Source organism: Bombina bombina, chromosome 1 (genome assembly GCF_027579735.1).
Source record: "Bombina bombina isolate aBomBom1 chromosome 1, aBomBom1.pri, whole genome shotgun sequence".
NCBI classification, from domain to species: domain Eukaryota; kingdom Metazoa; phylum Chordata; class Amphibia; order Anura; family Bombinatoridae; genus Bombina; species Bombina bombina.
The window spans coordinates 362,046,083-362,060,976 of NC_069499.1; the positions used below are offsets into that span (position 1 = coordinate 362,046,083).

General features: G+C 37.4%; 1 protein-coding gene across 7 annotated transcripts in view; it reads left to right on the forward strand.

Moving 5' to 3' along the window:
• Positions 1-14,006: 14,006 nt before the first annotated feature.
• Positions 14,007-14,894, forward strand: part of R3HDM1 (R3H domain containing 1) — a 546,502-nt gene continuing 545,614 nt past the window's right edge. For 3 of the 7 annotated variants that reach the window (XM_053698246.1, XM_053698242.1, XM_053698243.1), the window contains exon 1: positions 14,008-14,274. The gene's annotated coding sequence lies outside the window, so the exon portion shown is untranslated. Of the gene's footprint in view, positions 14,275-14,894 lie in introns of all 7 variants that reach the window. The other 4 variants (XM_053698239.1, XM_053698244.1, XM_053698245.1 and 1 more) reach the window with 2 other exon arrangements.

Sequence of the window (14,894 nt, forward strand, 5' to 3'; positions counted from 1 at the left end):
ATCAAAATTACTAGTAGGGGGAAAAAGTTTAAACCAAAACTAAGTACAGAAACTGGGTTGGAGTAAGTGTATATATAGACAGATTCACAACATTATCACTTGTACTTTCTGTTGTCCCCTGTTCCCTTCTGTTGCCTCTCAGGCTGATATCGGTCTTGACTCCGTTGTGCCCCCTGTTCCCGTATCCCTGTTTTCTGTGGAGGGAGACAAAAAACCTGAGCCAAATTCCAATTTGTCCTCAATAGAAACATAAGACCCTGTGTCTGTGCACCCACTGTATCTGTTACATAAATATATTTTGAGTTCCCTGCAATGGAGCCAGGGTGAGAGTCTTTGGGTCTAACCACTTGCACTTGAGGTTTGCCCCTGAAAGTTACTAATCTGGGATAAGTATATATAGTTGGTGTTTTTAGGATGCCCTTATGGGGTTCCTCACCTTCTGAAGCTCCAGTGTCTTCTCCTGACTCACTATCTGAATATGTGACTTTCTTTTGATTAAATTTTGAATTCTGTTGGCCCTTGTTTTTATTTTTGTTGTTATTAACAGTAATGGTTCTGTCGTCTGTTTCTAGATCTACTCCTATTGTGTCTAGAGTTAACCTCTATCAGAGCGCTTCCAGATATACACACTATTATTAGTGTAATTGGATTGGTCTCTTACAAATTTTTGTGTGTTTAGTCTCTAATACGTCTGTTTTAACTTCTGCCACCACCCACATTTTGAGTATAGCATATATCTGGGAAAAGGGGTTTTTAAAATCTGGGAAAGTTAATATCAGTTAACCTGTTATTCATTTCGGCTTGTAAAAGACCAATTTCTTCTCTAACAATATTTAACAAATGCAGGTTTGTATGGAGTTTAACAACATCATTAACGAATGGAACATTCTGAAAGAACTCATTCCCAAGAGGTAATGAAATCCACATGCAGAAACATCAAAAGTAGGAAATTTGTTAATGTGCAGACCACGGGGGAATGATTTTAAGTTTAGCATAGGTTTACCTTTGTCTAAATGTCCCACTGCAACTTATGTTCCCTTATTAGTAGTTTCTCCATTTCCTTCAAAAAGACCAGAAAGCAAATAAATTTAGCTTTATCTGTTGGAAAAAAACCTTTGTTAAATCAGTATCAAAACTGTCCCTTGCTGAAAGAGTCATTAGTGAATAAAATTGTGAGATTTCCATGATTAGTAAATAGTAAGTCCCTTAGACGTTAGCAAAAAAGTATCAACTGTGAAAAAAAGGTGTTATCAGGCATACACCAAAAAATAATATATAATGAAAGATATCACAGTAATACTTCAATAACCTAATGTAATGCTATTGTGCCAAATTTAAACACATAAACATATAAATTCCCCAAGTGAATGGAGATGGCAAAACTACTGAATGTACAATCCAAAAATATATATATTATATATATTACATTGGAAATGGTATATTTACATCAAAAGTTATTACACTCATGAAGGCAATGACTTGCAATTGCCTGGCAGTAGAATTACTGTAATTTACTTATATCCTCTCAGCAAATCCTAAATTTGCATTCTGTCACTTAAATTTAGAGCATGTGTTCAGTTCTATATAAACACAAACTACTTAAAGGGACATTAAACACTAAATACATGCTAGATAGAATGATGCATTCAAAGAAAAGATTAGTCCATGACTAACATGTAGATGTATTTTTTAAAGTTTCATTAAGTTGTTTAAAAAGTGACAAAATAAGTGTAAAGTTTTAGTGTCTATAAAACACTGGGAGCTGCCATGTTGTAACTTGTGTTACCATTCTCTGCTGTGGCCAATTTAGGGGACAGTTATACATAGGTCATTAGAGTGTGCCAGCCAATGGTTGTGCTGAATTTAACAGTGTTCTGCAACTTCCATTTCTAACAGGAAACTGAAAAGCCTCACAATTTCCAGAATGGAAATTACAGGCAAAGAGGGAACAAAATAAATAATGAAAGTAAAATTGCAGAGTTGTTTTATTATATACAATTTATCATTTTAAAATTACCATCTCAAATTGTTTAATGTCCCTTTAAATACATAAACATTTCCTGGACTCTAAACTAATGAATATTTTATAAAATCAGTGGCTTTTTATTAGAGTTTGGTGTGGACGGTTGGGTTTAAATTACAACTTGCCAGCCCTTTACACCTTTCACTACCAGAACTTTCAGAGAAGAACTTTCCCAAAATACTGGAGAATTTGTAGCATTTTTGCTATCACCTCTATTTAAACAGAATAGAGCTTTGTTTTTTTTATTACTGTCAAAAACTATATATATATATATATATAATATATATATATATATATATATTATATAAATATTAATATTTTATATTTTTAAACAGAAAACATAAGGTATCGTTCTAGGCCCATTTTGGTTATATTTCATACCACCATTTTCACCGCCAAATGCGATCATATAAAAAAAAAGAAATTGTTGACTTTTTCACAACATTGGGTTTCTCACTGAAAATTATGTACATACCACGTGTGCAATCATAACACAAATGGTTGTAAAGGTTAAAGGGACAGTAAAGGTCAAACTAAAATGTTCATGATTCCATAAGAATGCAATTTTTTTTTTTAATTCTTTATTAACCAACAATAATAAAAAGAACAAAAATGATATTGTACAATAATTTTGATCTTAAATTATTTCATGAGAGGGGAGGTAGAAAAACAAAAAGAAAACAAACAGATAATATAGAGAAATAACCTCCTAACCCTCCATCCTCTCCTGAGGAGATTTGCATTTTGTCAAAGAAAAGGTAAAAAAGGATCACTACCTTGTATTGCTTTATGTTGGGGATTTTCTAGTTTTATATAAAAAAAGGGGAAAAAACACAAACAAAAAACAAAGAAAAAGGAAGAAAGGAAAGAAAAAAAATAAAAATATATATAATAAGAAAAAGGGGAAAAGAATTACTAAATATAAACCACTCCTCTCTCAACTCCCTCAATCTCCCATCTACCACATACCTAGTAATATCAATTCAGAATTTTGGAAGGGGAAGATCATATATTCCTTTTCGGGTTCAGGGAGTGATTTGATATATATTCGCCCATTTATTGAAGAAGTTCCTTATATCTTCTTCATTGTTTTTGTCTGTATCCCTTTGTTCCAAGAGACATTGTTTTTTTAAACAATTCTGGATTTCAGACCACGCTGGGTACTGAACGCATTTTTCATTTTTTACATATTAAATATCTTGTAGCTAATATAGAAATGGATATTAATTTATCATTAAGATTGGCATTTGGTTTGATTATCTATACAAAATATAATTTGATGTGGAGTAAGGGTTACCCGGGGGGGATTTTCAACACCTTGTTGAGCAAGTATTCTAATTTACACCAGGTAGTTCTCACTTTTGGACAAAACCAAAACATATGTTCTATATCAGCTGCTGGGAGGTGAGCATTTAGGGCATTTATCAAAACGCTGAGTTATGAATCCCTGCGACCCATTGCCGGAGTGAAGTATGCCCTATGAAGAATTTTCACATGCGCTTCCCCGCCAGGTGGCTGACAGAGTTATTTTTTTTACTTTACTTATAGATTGGGTGAATATTTTTGCGGTCAACCCCCTGTTCCAATCTGACAGTGAAGTCCATGTTAGAGCAAGCCTTGCTAGGTTCTGATTGCCCCTACTAATAGCTAGAAGATGGTAGCACCACACTGAGATAGACAATCCGACTCACCTTGATAAGTGTGAGCCAATTTTCAATTTTACCTAATTCCCAGCACCACCCTGCCTTTCTAGTTGTTTCCAAAAGGAAGTGCCTAATCTGTAGATAGCATAGAAGTCTTTGTTGGGTAGATCATATTCTCCTTTTAGTTTTTCAAATGTTTTAATAGTCTTCTATCGCCATCTATCAGAGAGGTCAGCTTATTTAACCCATTCTTGTGCACATCTAGTAAAGATCTCAGATGGAGACCGGGTTGAAATTTTGGATTCCCGATCAAGGTAAGATACTTTGAGGATCTTAGGATTAAAAGGCAGAATTTTTGATATTTTCCACCAAGCCTTAATAGGATTGGAAATCGATTTAAGTCCTTTTGATTTCTGGAGGTAGCTCTTTGGGAGGGGAGTGCAGAAGTGCTACAGGTAGATAAGGATCACAAATATTTATTTCAAGTTGGTTATTTAGGATATAATCCTTCGATAAGATCCAGTCACTTGCTATTCGTGCCAGAGAGACAAGATTGTATGATCTAATATCTGGAAGCGCCATACCACCTAGGTCGCATGGGAGAAAAAGTTTATTAAGAGAAATTTGCGCTTTTTTCCCTTGCCAAAGAAATTGGCTGATTAAGCTGTTAATGAGCCTTACGTCCCTCTCAAATAGAATTATTGGAACATTCATGAGTATATATAGCAGTTTGGGAAGGAGATCATTTTAATTATTGCCACTCGGCCCGAGATTGAGAGAGGCAGGTGTCTGCCAAGTTCTTAATTTTTCTTTAATTTGCCTAATAATAGGAAGTATATTCAATTCATATAACTTATCAGAGGTCACTGGAATATTTATTCCTAAATATTTAAATGAGTCTGTTACACTTTTAAAGGGGTTATTTATACATGAGTCTTTGTCCGTACGAATCCAATGAATTTCTGACTTAGATGGATTTATTTTGTATCCTGAAAAAGCTCCAAAGTGATCTATTATCTGCATAAGTTTTGGAATATTAGTTTTAGTATTTGATATGTAGACAAGTACATCGTCTGCATATAGGCCTATTTTCATTTCATGATTTGAAAATCTTTATTCCTTCTAGGCTTTGTCGTATCATAATTGCTAAGGGCTCTATGGCCACATTGAACAAGAGGGGGGAGAGTGGGCATCCCTGTCGGGTTTCCCCTTTCAAGAGTTATAGATGAGGGATTACCCCCAATAATAATCAAACGTGTAGCTGAGTTTTTATAGAGGTTCTTCACGAATTCAGGGAATTTGCCCTTAATTCCAAATTTTTGTCAGGGCTGTATTAAGATGTCTGAAAGTGACAGAATCAAATGCTTTTTCTGCATCGATAGAAAGAATAGCCCATAATCTGGAATTGCAGGCGTCTCCCCTCCCCCCCCCTCCAGAGGCCTTTTCAAAAATATTCCAATGTATGTATCACCTCCCTTATTTTTGCGAGGAATTTCGCCCATTCATAAAGCAGCTTGGTCCGGATGGATCACCTGTGGTAATATTTGCTGCAGTCTAGCTGCTAAGATGGAAGTGAGGATCTTGTAGTCTGAGTTAAGTAAAGCATTGGTCTATAAGATTCTTTAAGCCTTGGTCTTTCCCCTTCTTTAAGAATCAAAGTCATATAAGATGCAGAGAACGCAGGTGTAGGTAGCTTTCCCATTTACAATAAAAATCATTATATAAGTTCATTAAATACGGGGGAGATTTCTAAGGGATAGTATTTTATAAAATTCGCTAGGTAAGCCATCCGGACCAGCTGCCCTACCAGTGGATAGACCTGCAATTGCCTCAGATAGCTCTTTTGCTGATATAGGGGAATTAAGCCTATTGATGTCATCATCCTCCACTAGAGGGGTTTCAGTCTTGTCCCAAAATTCTACTGCCTTGTCATGGTCATAGCTTTTACCAGAATATAAGTCCTGATAGTATTCTACCATTATAGATGTAATTTTTGTCTGGGTTTAGGGGTTTGCTCACCCTTCTCTAGAATTTCTTCTATGTGCGATTGCTTTTTTCTCATTGCTTGATCATTCTGGCTTAGCATCTTTCCAGATTTGTTCCCAAATCTGTATAGTTTAGCCTGGGTTTTTAACTTCTTTTGTGTTTGTCGAGACAAAATAAATGTGTCCGGGCTTCTTGAGCCTGCACATATTTCGGACCAGTTTAAGGCGTTCTTATGTAACATGAATTTGTTATATGCATTAGTTAGCACTTTTTGTATATCAATGTCCCTTAGCTTCAGTTTTTTTGGTCAGGTTTATATTGTAAGCTAGAATTTCACCCCTGAGCACAGCTTTAGCGGCTTCCCCAGAACAATTCTGGGTGATCAATATATTCTAAATTAAATTGGAGATATTCCTCAAATTTCGATCTGAGATGGGTTTTAAACTTCATATCTGTCGCTAGATAGTATGGGAAATAGAAGCGCAAAGTTTTAAGTCTTTGGATGTTCAAGTTTAATATCTAAAGTAATCAGAGCATGATCTGATAAGAGTATGGGGCAATACTTGCTTGTGCTCTTAAAGAGCCCAGTCGCTCATCTACGAGGTATAAGTCTATTCGAGACAAAGTTTTATGTGCTTTTGAAAGGCACGTGAATTCCTGAGTATCAGGATTCTGGCTTCTCCAGATATCATACAATGAAAGGTTCTGCTTTATTTTTCTTAAACATTTTAGATTCTAAGTTATCCTTTTTTTGTTTTTTCTGCTTCATAGCTTCTCTGAGTCAATCTAGCGGGACAGTGCGGTGCCATGTTAAAATCGCCACCTATGATTAAAAGCCCCTGGTTGTAAAGAAGAAGCTTATTTTGAATTCTATTCAGAATTCTGAGTCAAAAGTATTGGGACCATAGATATTGCAAATTGTATAAGTTTCCTGAGCAATTTTAACCTTTAACAAGACATATCTTCCCCTCCGGGTCTGGTTCACAGTGAGTCACCTCAAGATGAGCTCTTTTCCCTATTAATATTGCCGCTCCCCTTTTTTTTGCCTACACTTGGCGAAAAGTATACCTCTTTAACCCATGAAGATTTAAGTTTATTAGATTCTTCTGAATTGAGGTGGGTTTCTTGAATTAGCCCTATATCTGTTTGGGATTTCCTTAATTGTGTTAAGTATAGTTTTCTGCTTGATAGGGGTGGAAATCCCTCCCACATTCCATGAAACTATCCTAAATTTTTCTATTTCTCTGTGTCCTTAACGACTCTTTGTCTTGAGGAGTAGTGGGAGAGAGGGAGATAGTAGAAGAAGGAAAGAGAAGAAAAAAGAAAAAAGAAAAGGGAAAACAAAAAAGAAAGGGGGAAAGAAAAACCGCTTAACGCAGTCTCTGCTCGCCCCATGGATCCCTGGGTGGGGGCGTTCCCAATTTATGAGCCCGTGCTGGCTAAGTGGGGGCCACAGTCTCTATTGCTGATGGCTTTAGAGAAATTCTCGGCTGCGTGTGCCTCCTGGAAAAAGTGTACTATTCCATTAACAGTTGCTTTTAGTTTAGCTGGGTAAATTATGGTTGCATTTATTCCAGCATTAATGAGTTTAGTGCATATAGGTGCCAGAACTTTTCTCCTGGAGGCTGTCTCAACCGAGAAATCTTGAAATATGAGGATCTTGGCTCCGTTGACAATAAGGGGTTGTGTTTTGCGATAGGATTGGAGAATAGAGACTTTATCTTGATAATTCAGTAATTTGATGATGACAGGTCTAGGTCTGCTGGAGTTTTGAGCTGGCTGTGCTGGACCCATTCTATGGGCCCGCTCTACCAGAATGTTATTATGCAATGATGGGAGTTTGAGAGCTGTTTTTAATGTATCAGAAACAAAAAAAGCTAAGTCATCATATTGTTTCTCCTCTGGTAGACCTATTATTCTAATGTTGTTTCTTCTACTACGATTTTCTAGATCTTCTAATCTCATGAGAATTTTTTTATTACTGCTATTGATGCTATCCATCTTAGTGCCTTGTGTTACTACTGTGTCTTCCAAATCAGATACTCTCTGCTCAACCTCCTGCATTCTTGAGGAGAATTGTCTAATTTCCTGTGATAAAGAGGAAATATCCTGCTTAATCTCCATCCTTAACGCATCAAATTTAGGAGAGAGAGCATCAGAAATGTTGGCAACTAAGTTTTGGACATTTAATGGTTCAGGTGTGGCTGTATTGCTAGAGTTAGTTGAGTGTCGGGCAGTAGGTCCTGTGCACTCTTATGTTTCTTATCTCTTTGTCTACCTGCCATTCCTGGTGAAGGTGTTTTATGAGAGATACCAAGGAATTTATCCATATACTACTTTATATAAAGGAAAGGAGGAGAGAGAGAAGAAAAAAAAAAATAGGAAAGTGTGGGGAAGAAGGGGCAGGGTGAGGAATTAATGGGTGGCCCGTGTAGGGTGATTGAGCCGTGAAAGTGCTTGTGGTTGCACCAATTAAAAATAGTGACTTCCAGTTGGGGTGATCAATTTGTGATACTAGTGTTTATGAAAAAGAAAAAAAAAAAAAAAGAGGAAAGGATACAGTGTTAGTGAAAAAAAAAGGAATTCAAGACCCCTAAATGGAGTCAATGTAGTGGATACTATAGGTGAGCCAAAATATGTGTTAAGGGCTATAGATTGTGATAATCTAATTAATAATATATAAATGAAGTGTTCTGGGGGTGAGTGAGGCAGGGGAGGGGGGAGAGGAGAAGAAAAAAAAAAAAAAAGGGAAGATTTCTCTCTTCGCCCTTTCTATCTTCTATACCTAGACAAATAAGATTGTATTATGGTTTCGCCGTCTATGGCTTACTATCTCTATATTTCAGAAACACTTGAGGTAATATTATTAGTTTAAATCAGTCCTACCTATTGTTAATTCGCTCTCTTTTTATTTCCCTTTCTCCTCCCTTAGTCTCTAAAGACCTTAATACTTTCAACCCGTGAAGAGAAGTTATTTGAATATATAATGCTGATTATGAGTTGATGTATCAACTTCTGAGCTGTAAGAGCGCAGCTAAATATTAACTTGTTATGGTCTAGTACTTTGATGCTACAGGGGGCTACAAAATGAGACTCTTAGGAGGTTTAGGTCTCACAGATATTACCCACTGATGAGTTTATTTTTATTTTCTTATAGATCAGTGACCTTCAATGTGATAGCGTCCGAGATTCAATCTCTCAAGTAAGAGTGGGAAATAAATATGAATTACTATCTGCTTTTGAGCTGGTCTCGTCTAGGATGCACAGGAGGAACCCCTGTAGCACTCTAAGCACTGTATTGGTAATTAAGGAATTAGTTTAGAAGAGTTTTATTTTAAAGAGAGGATGTGGGATTTTTCCCCTTGTTTTGTCATTTTAAATTTCTACCATTCATTTGGGTCTGGGTAGTTAGCTCCCAAATCTGATTCTAATCACTTCTATCTCATAGGGTAGAACAAAATCAATTTCTACAGTTAGATTTTTCCTTTCTCTTCTCTTCCCCACACCATCCCCCCCCCCCCTCCAGTATTAGAAGTTACTATCTATGTCTAGAGTCAACACCCTTATTGCTAGCACATAGTAGAATTAAGGATATGTCCAGTTGTGTTAATAACCTATGTTTTCAACAGAAAGACAGGGAAGGGGGGAAGGGGAGAGGAGCGAGGGGACGGAGGGGGGAAAAGAGGAAAACAATCCCATTTACATACATAAACATAGATTTAGTTAGCACATTAATTAGCCTTATGAATTAAAGACTCTAGTATTCTCAGTCCAAGGTGCATCAATTAGACTTAGCTACAGAGCTATGTTTACTGTCCTGCTTCTGTATTGCTCTGTATTAACAGTGTCCTCTTGTAGCATATAAAAGCATGAGTTTGATTAGAACATTAAACAGTCTATTAGATTAAGACTTATAGTGTTTTCAGTCTGAGATGTATTAGTTAAATTCAGCAGTAGGGCGATGTTTGTCCCTTATCCTCCTTTCTTAAGTACCCCGACAAGTGTATATGTCTGTTTGCTTTCAATGGGGATTTCTTGTACTGCCCTTTCAGATTTAGAGAATCATCCGTTCTATATGTAAGTTCTGGTTACTCTACTTCAGTGTTATTTGACATATACAGCTTCCTCTCCTAAAGTTTGCATCTCCTCCGCTACCATACAGCATGCATCACAGTGTTTTTCAAATGAAACTCACCCCCTCCTGTGCTGTTGGTCCGGCTACCACCCGCGGCATCCAGCTTCAAGCCGTTCGCGGGGCAATTTGAGATCAGCAGGGCCGGGGCTCCTCCGCCCAGGTAGAAGAACACAACCAACTCCCCCCACGCAGCACCGGTGGGGGGGGAGAGGACGGCGCCACACCAAGCGGGCAACAGGGCAGAGAGGCGGCCACACGCTGAATCCAGCAGCCCCTCCGGGTCCGACTCCCTCCCACGCAGCACCGGTGGGGGAGGGTAAGGGCGCGGGTCCAGGCGGCGGGGACCCGCAGACCAGTGGGGACGGCAGGTAGGCTGAGACGACTATGGATCGTTGTTCAGGGTTGATTCTTTCAAGGATGGTAGCCGCACAGAGGGGGGGAGAGCTGGGCTTCAGAGGAGTAGCGAGGCTGTAGATTAAGTCCGGGATAGTAAGCCGCAGCACTGACAGTCACAAGCTGCTTTCAAAACCAAGTAGTCAATAGGCAGAGAACTGTAGCCGAGAGTACCAATTAGCCAGCAGGTAGGCTCAACACAGTGGGATGGCGTACCACTGTGAGGTTCAGGAGTAGGTCTATAATATCTATCAGGGGGAACAGCTCCAAAGCCTGGGGCTGGTGCGGGAATCCTCCACCAATTTCCCAGTGACTGGAGAACCGAGCTAAGCAACACCTGAGCAGCACCTGTGCAGCACCTGCGTGTAGCTCCTCCTCCACCGGAACCTCCTGCAGAGCATTAAAGAATGCAATTTTAAACAACTTTCCAATTTACTTCTATTATGAAATGTGCTTTTTTCTCTTGGTATAATTTGTTTAAAAGTATACCTAGGTAGACTCAGGAGGTGGGAGCTAGCTGCTGATTGGTGGCTGCACATAAATGCTTCATTGTCATTGGCTTACCAGTGTGTTCAGTTAGATCCAAGTAGTGCATTGCTGCTCCTTCAACAAAGGATACCAAGAGAATGAAGCTTAATTGATAGAAGTAAATTGAAAACTTGTTTAAAAATGTATGCTTTATCTGAATCATGAATTGTGTTTCATGTGCCTTGCAGCTCTGTCGCTTTGTACTGGGGGCTGACATCTTGCTGTAAGAAGTGAATACAGCGCCCACAAGAGGCCAAGGGATAAATATACTCACAGAGAGATAAAAGAAGATTATTTAATGAACCATGTTAAAAAGCATCAGTAATAAAAGACTATATATAAAAAATGTAAAAAGCACATATAAATAAAATTACAAATACAGGAATATCTTCCAGAAGCGGCTCAAAGGGCCAAAGCTGATAATTACAATAAAAACAGAGGTAATAACAGGTGATCAGTGTGAGTGGTACACCAGAATAAGAGTGTATACTAATAAAACAGAATTAGCCTAAGTACAACTATAAACAAGTGCATCAAGCAAAAAACTAATAAACAATAATACAAACAATAGTGTTCAAAAATAGTGTTTCAAAAATAGTGTTCCAAAAAATAGAAACATGCACTGCAGTGCAAAAAAGGGGGGTAGCAAAATAATTGTATAGATATGATCAAATAGTGAGTGAGTGCAAATGGATATAAAAATGCTAGCTACTTAATCCAGTGAGGTTAAGATATAATTAAATAAAATACACAATATGCAATAACATAAAAAATAAAATACACAATATGCAATAACATAAAAAATAAAATATAATCCAAAAAAGTGTTCAAAAAGTTGATCAACAAATGTTAGTGAAGAACAAAAATAAGTCAATCAAAACTAAAAAATGGGTGATGAAAAGCAAGGTGAAAGTGAGGAAATTGATTCCTTCCAATGTTAGTTACTTTAACAGATCCAAATTCCTGAGTGTGGTAGCTGAAGTAGCTGATTGGATCCTAGCACCTGTCAGCTGCTCCTATGGTATCCTAAAAAGTGTCCCTGTAAAAAAAAAGAAATTCGCAACATAGTGTATCCAATATGAGAATGAAGTAAAGATTAAAGTAATGCTTACCAATATGTCAACGCGTTTCTGCCCTCAAAAAAGGGCCTTTCTCAACGCGTTGACATATTGGTAAGCATTACTTTAATCTTTACTTCATTCTCATATTGGATACACTATGTTGTGAATTTCTTTTTTTTTACAGGGACACTTTTTAGGATACCATAGGAGCAGCTGACAGGTGCTAGGATCCAATCAGCTACTTCAGCTAGCACACTCAGGAATTTGGATCTGTTAAAGTAACTAACATTGGAAGGAATCAATTTCCTCACTTTCACCTTGCTTTTCATCACCCATGTTTTAGTTTTGATTGACTTATTTTTGTTCTTCACTAACATTTGTTGATCAACTTTTTGAACACTTTTTTGGATTATATTTTATTTTTTATGTTATTGCATATTGTGTATTTTATTTTTTATGTAACCCAAATTTTTTATTTTGTGATTAAGATAGAGCATGCAATTTTAAGCAACTTTCCAATTGACTCCTATTATCAAATTGTCTTCATTCTCTTTGTATCTTTATTTGAAATGCAAGAATGTAAGTTTAGATGCCGGACCATTTTTGGTGAACAAACTGGGTTGTGCTTGCTGATTGGTGGATAAATTCACCCACCAATAAACAAGTGCTTTCCATGGTTCTGAACCAAAAAAATAGCTTAGATGCCCTTCTTTTTCAAATAAAGAAAGCAAGAGAACGAAGAAAAAATTATAATAGGTGTAAATTAGAAAGTTGCTTAAAATTGCATGCTCTATCTGAATCATGAAAGAAAAAATTCAGTGTCCCTTTAAACTATTAAAACTGATTTTTAAAGAGCTGAAGGAACGTGGATTAAATGCAATAACATAGTGATCCTTTGATACCGGGAACAACAGTTTAATGTTCCTTTATAGGGACATAAAAACACCCAAAAAAGTATTTGTAGATTCAGATAGAACGTAATTTTAAACATCTTTCCAATTTACTTCTATTATCAAATCTTCTTTGTTTTTCTTATTATCCTTTGTTGAAAAGCAGGAAGGTAAGCTCAGGTGTGTGCACGTGTCTGCAGCGCTATTTGGCAGCAGTTTTGCAACAATGTTATACATTAGCAAGAGCACTATACGGTAACGGCAGCACTATTTCCTGTCATATAGTGCTGTGGTGCAGACATGTGCACGCTCTACCTATCTGGATATCTCTTTAACAAAGAATAACATGAAAACGACACCAATTTGATAATAGAAGTAAATTGGAAACTTTTTAAAAATTGTTTTCTATATCTGGATCAAGTAAGAAAAAAAAAATGGGTTTCAAAGACATTTATCGAGCTAGGAGGTGCAGTAGACTTTGCATAAAAAAGCCACACCTTTCCCATTAAAATAAAGGTTAGGAGGTATGAAGAAACAGCTAAATTATGAGGCATATTCGCATATTTCATGTAGTTTGGTGTATACTTCAATCACTGATATATTTTACTTATATCTTAACTACTCTTGATTGTAATATGATTTACACGGTTAATCCAAAACCTATTAAATAAGTTACTTTTTAATACTACGGAACCGATCACAAACAATCCTTTAGGGGGAAAAACGGATCTAAAGATTTTCAAATTAAAAACATCATTAAAGTTTACGGGATTTTGCATATATTTTTTTTCTCTAAAGGATTGTGATCGACCCATGGTTGGGGTACATTCAAAAGTTAAACATGAACTAATATACTAATTGCTCGAGGTATCTGTATGACAATGATGGCAATCTAGAACGCATAGTAATGTATCTAAGACAAACGTAGATCTCGACCATTTCTCAAGTGTCAAGTTATGTGTAGTTTGCCTCTTGATAGCACACATGATCCAAAATGATCCCTTTACTGCAGCACTAATACAAACAACCATACAACCTCTGAAAAGCCGAGTTAATTGGCTGTCTTCCATTCTCTTTCGTTCTTACTGGTTCACATCCCCATCAACCCTGCTTTGATTGGACATTCCACCTGAATTACTTAATTGGTCATCTATTTGACTGCTATTGATTGGTTGGTTTCTCTTGCCATTCTATGGAATACATTTTCTCCGCTTTCCAGCTGATTGGATAGTTGCTACTTGCTCGCCGCTAGTTTACACCCACTGTAGATTTGATTGGTCGAAGCTTGCTCATCACTTGTCTTCTTGCGGTAGACATGCTCTGTAATATCAAGTCGGACTCGTGCTTGCGCCCTTGTCCTGGCTTTAACCATAGCGCGTTCTCGTCACCTTCTGCTGTCAGCAAGAACGCGCTGCGCGTCCATACCTTATCTTCTCCTCCCCCTCATTTTCTCTCTCATCAATATCTCTTCCCCATGTATCTATTTTTATTTATTTATTTTTAATAACACATTTTAATGAGGCGTCAGCTGCTGATCTCTTTCTCGGCCTTACCCCTCGAAAAAAAATAAACCCTCCCACTGTGGGCTCCTACCTCTGTGACAGCCCGTAAGCCGGTAAGAGGTTTTTTAAATTTATGTTTCAAATGTATATAATTTGTAGGGGGTCGATTCCTTTTTATAAGCGAAGAGAATATCTTGAGTACCACATCCCCTTGAACGATTTTAGGACTGAACTGCCTGTTATTTATTTGTGTTTAATATGTGGGTGGCGTTGCCTGTAAAGGGTTAATTTTGTTCCAGGCCCTAGTGTGTACAGTGCAGGTAGCCGGGAGAGGGGGATGGGGCCACTTATAAAAATGGCAGCTTGCAGTGTTGGGAGGAGGCTTTAATATGCTGTCTAAGGGGCCCCAATGTATGGGGGTCCCACTGCTTTTAAATGAGAGTATTGGGGTTCATGGGCCATTTGTTTTGGTTAGATAACCCCATTCATTACCAGTATGTAGTAACTGTCATACTATTTTGCTTCACATCTTGTTCGAAATGGTCTGTAATGTATGGCAGAGCTGTTTTTATTAAATCCCAGTGCAATTGTAGATATGTTACCGTGTCTCACCAGCGTGCAGTAACCAGGTTTAGGTCTGTGGTTTAGCACCTTAGTATATATTTAATTAACATGACAAGTTATGCAGCTTTTAACCAAATGTCATGGCTTGTTTAAGCAATGTGTACAGCCG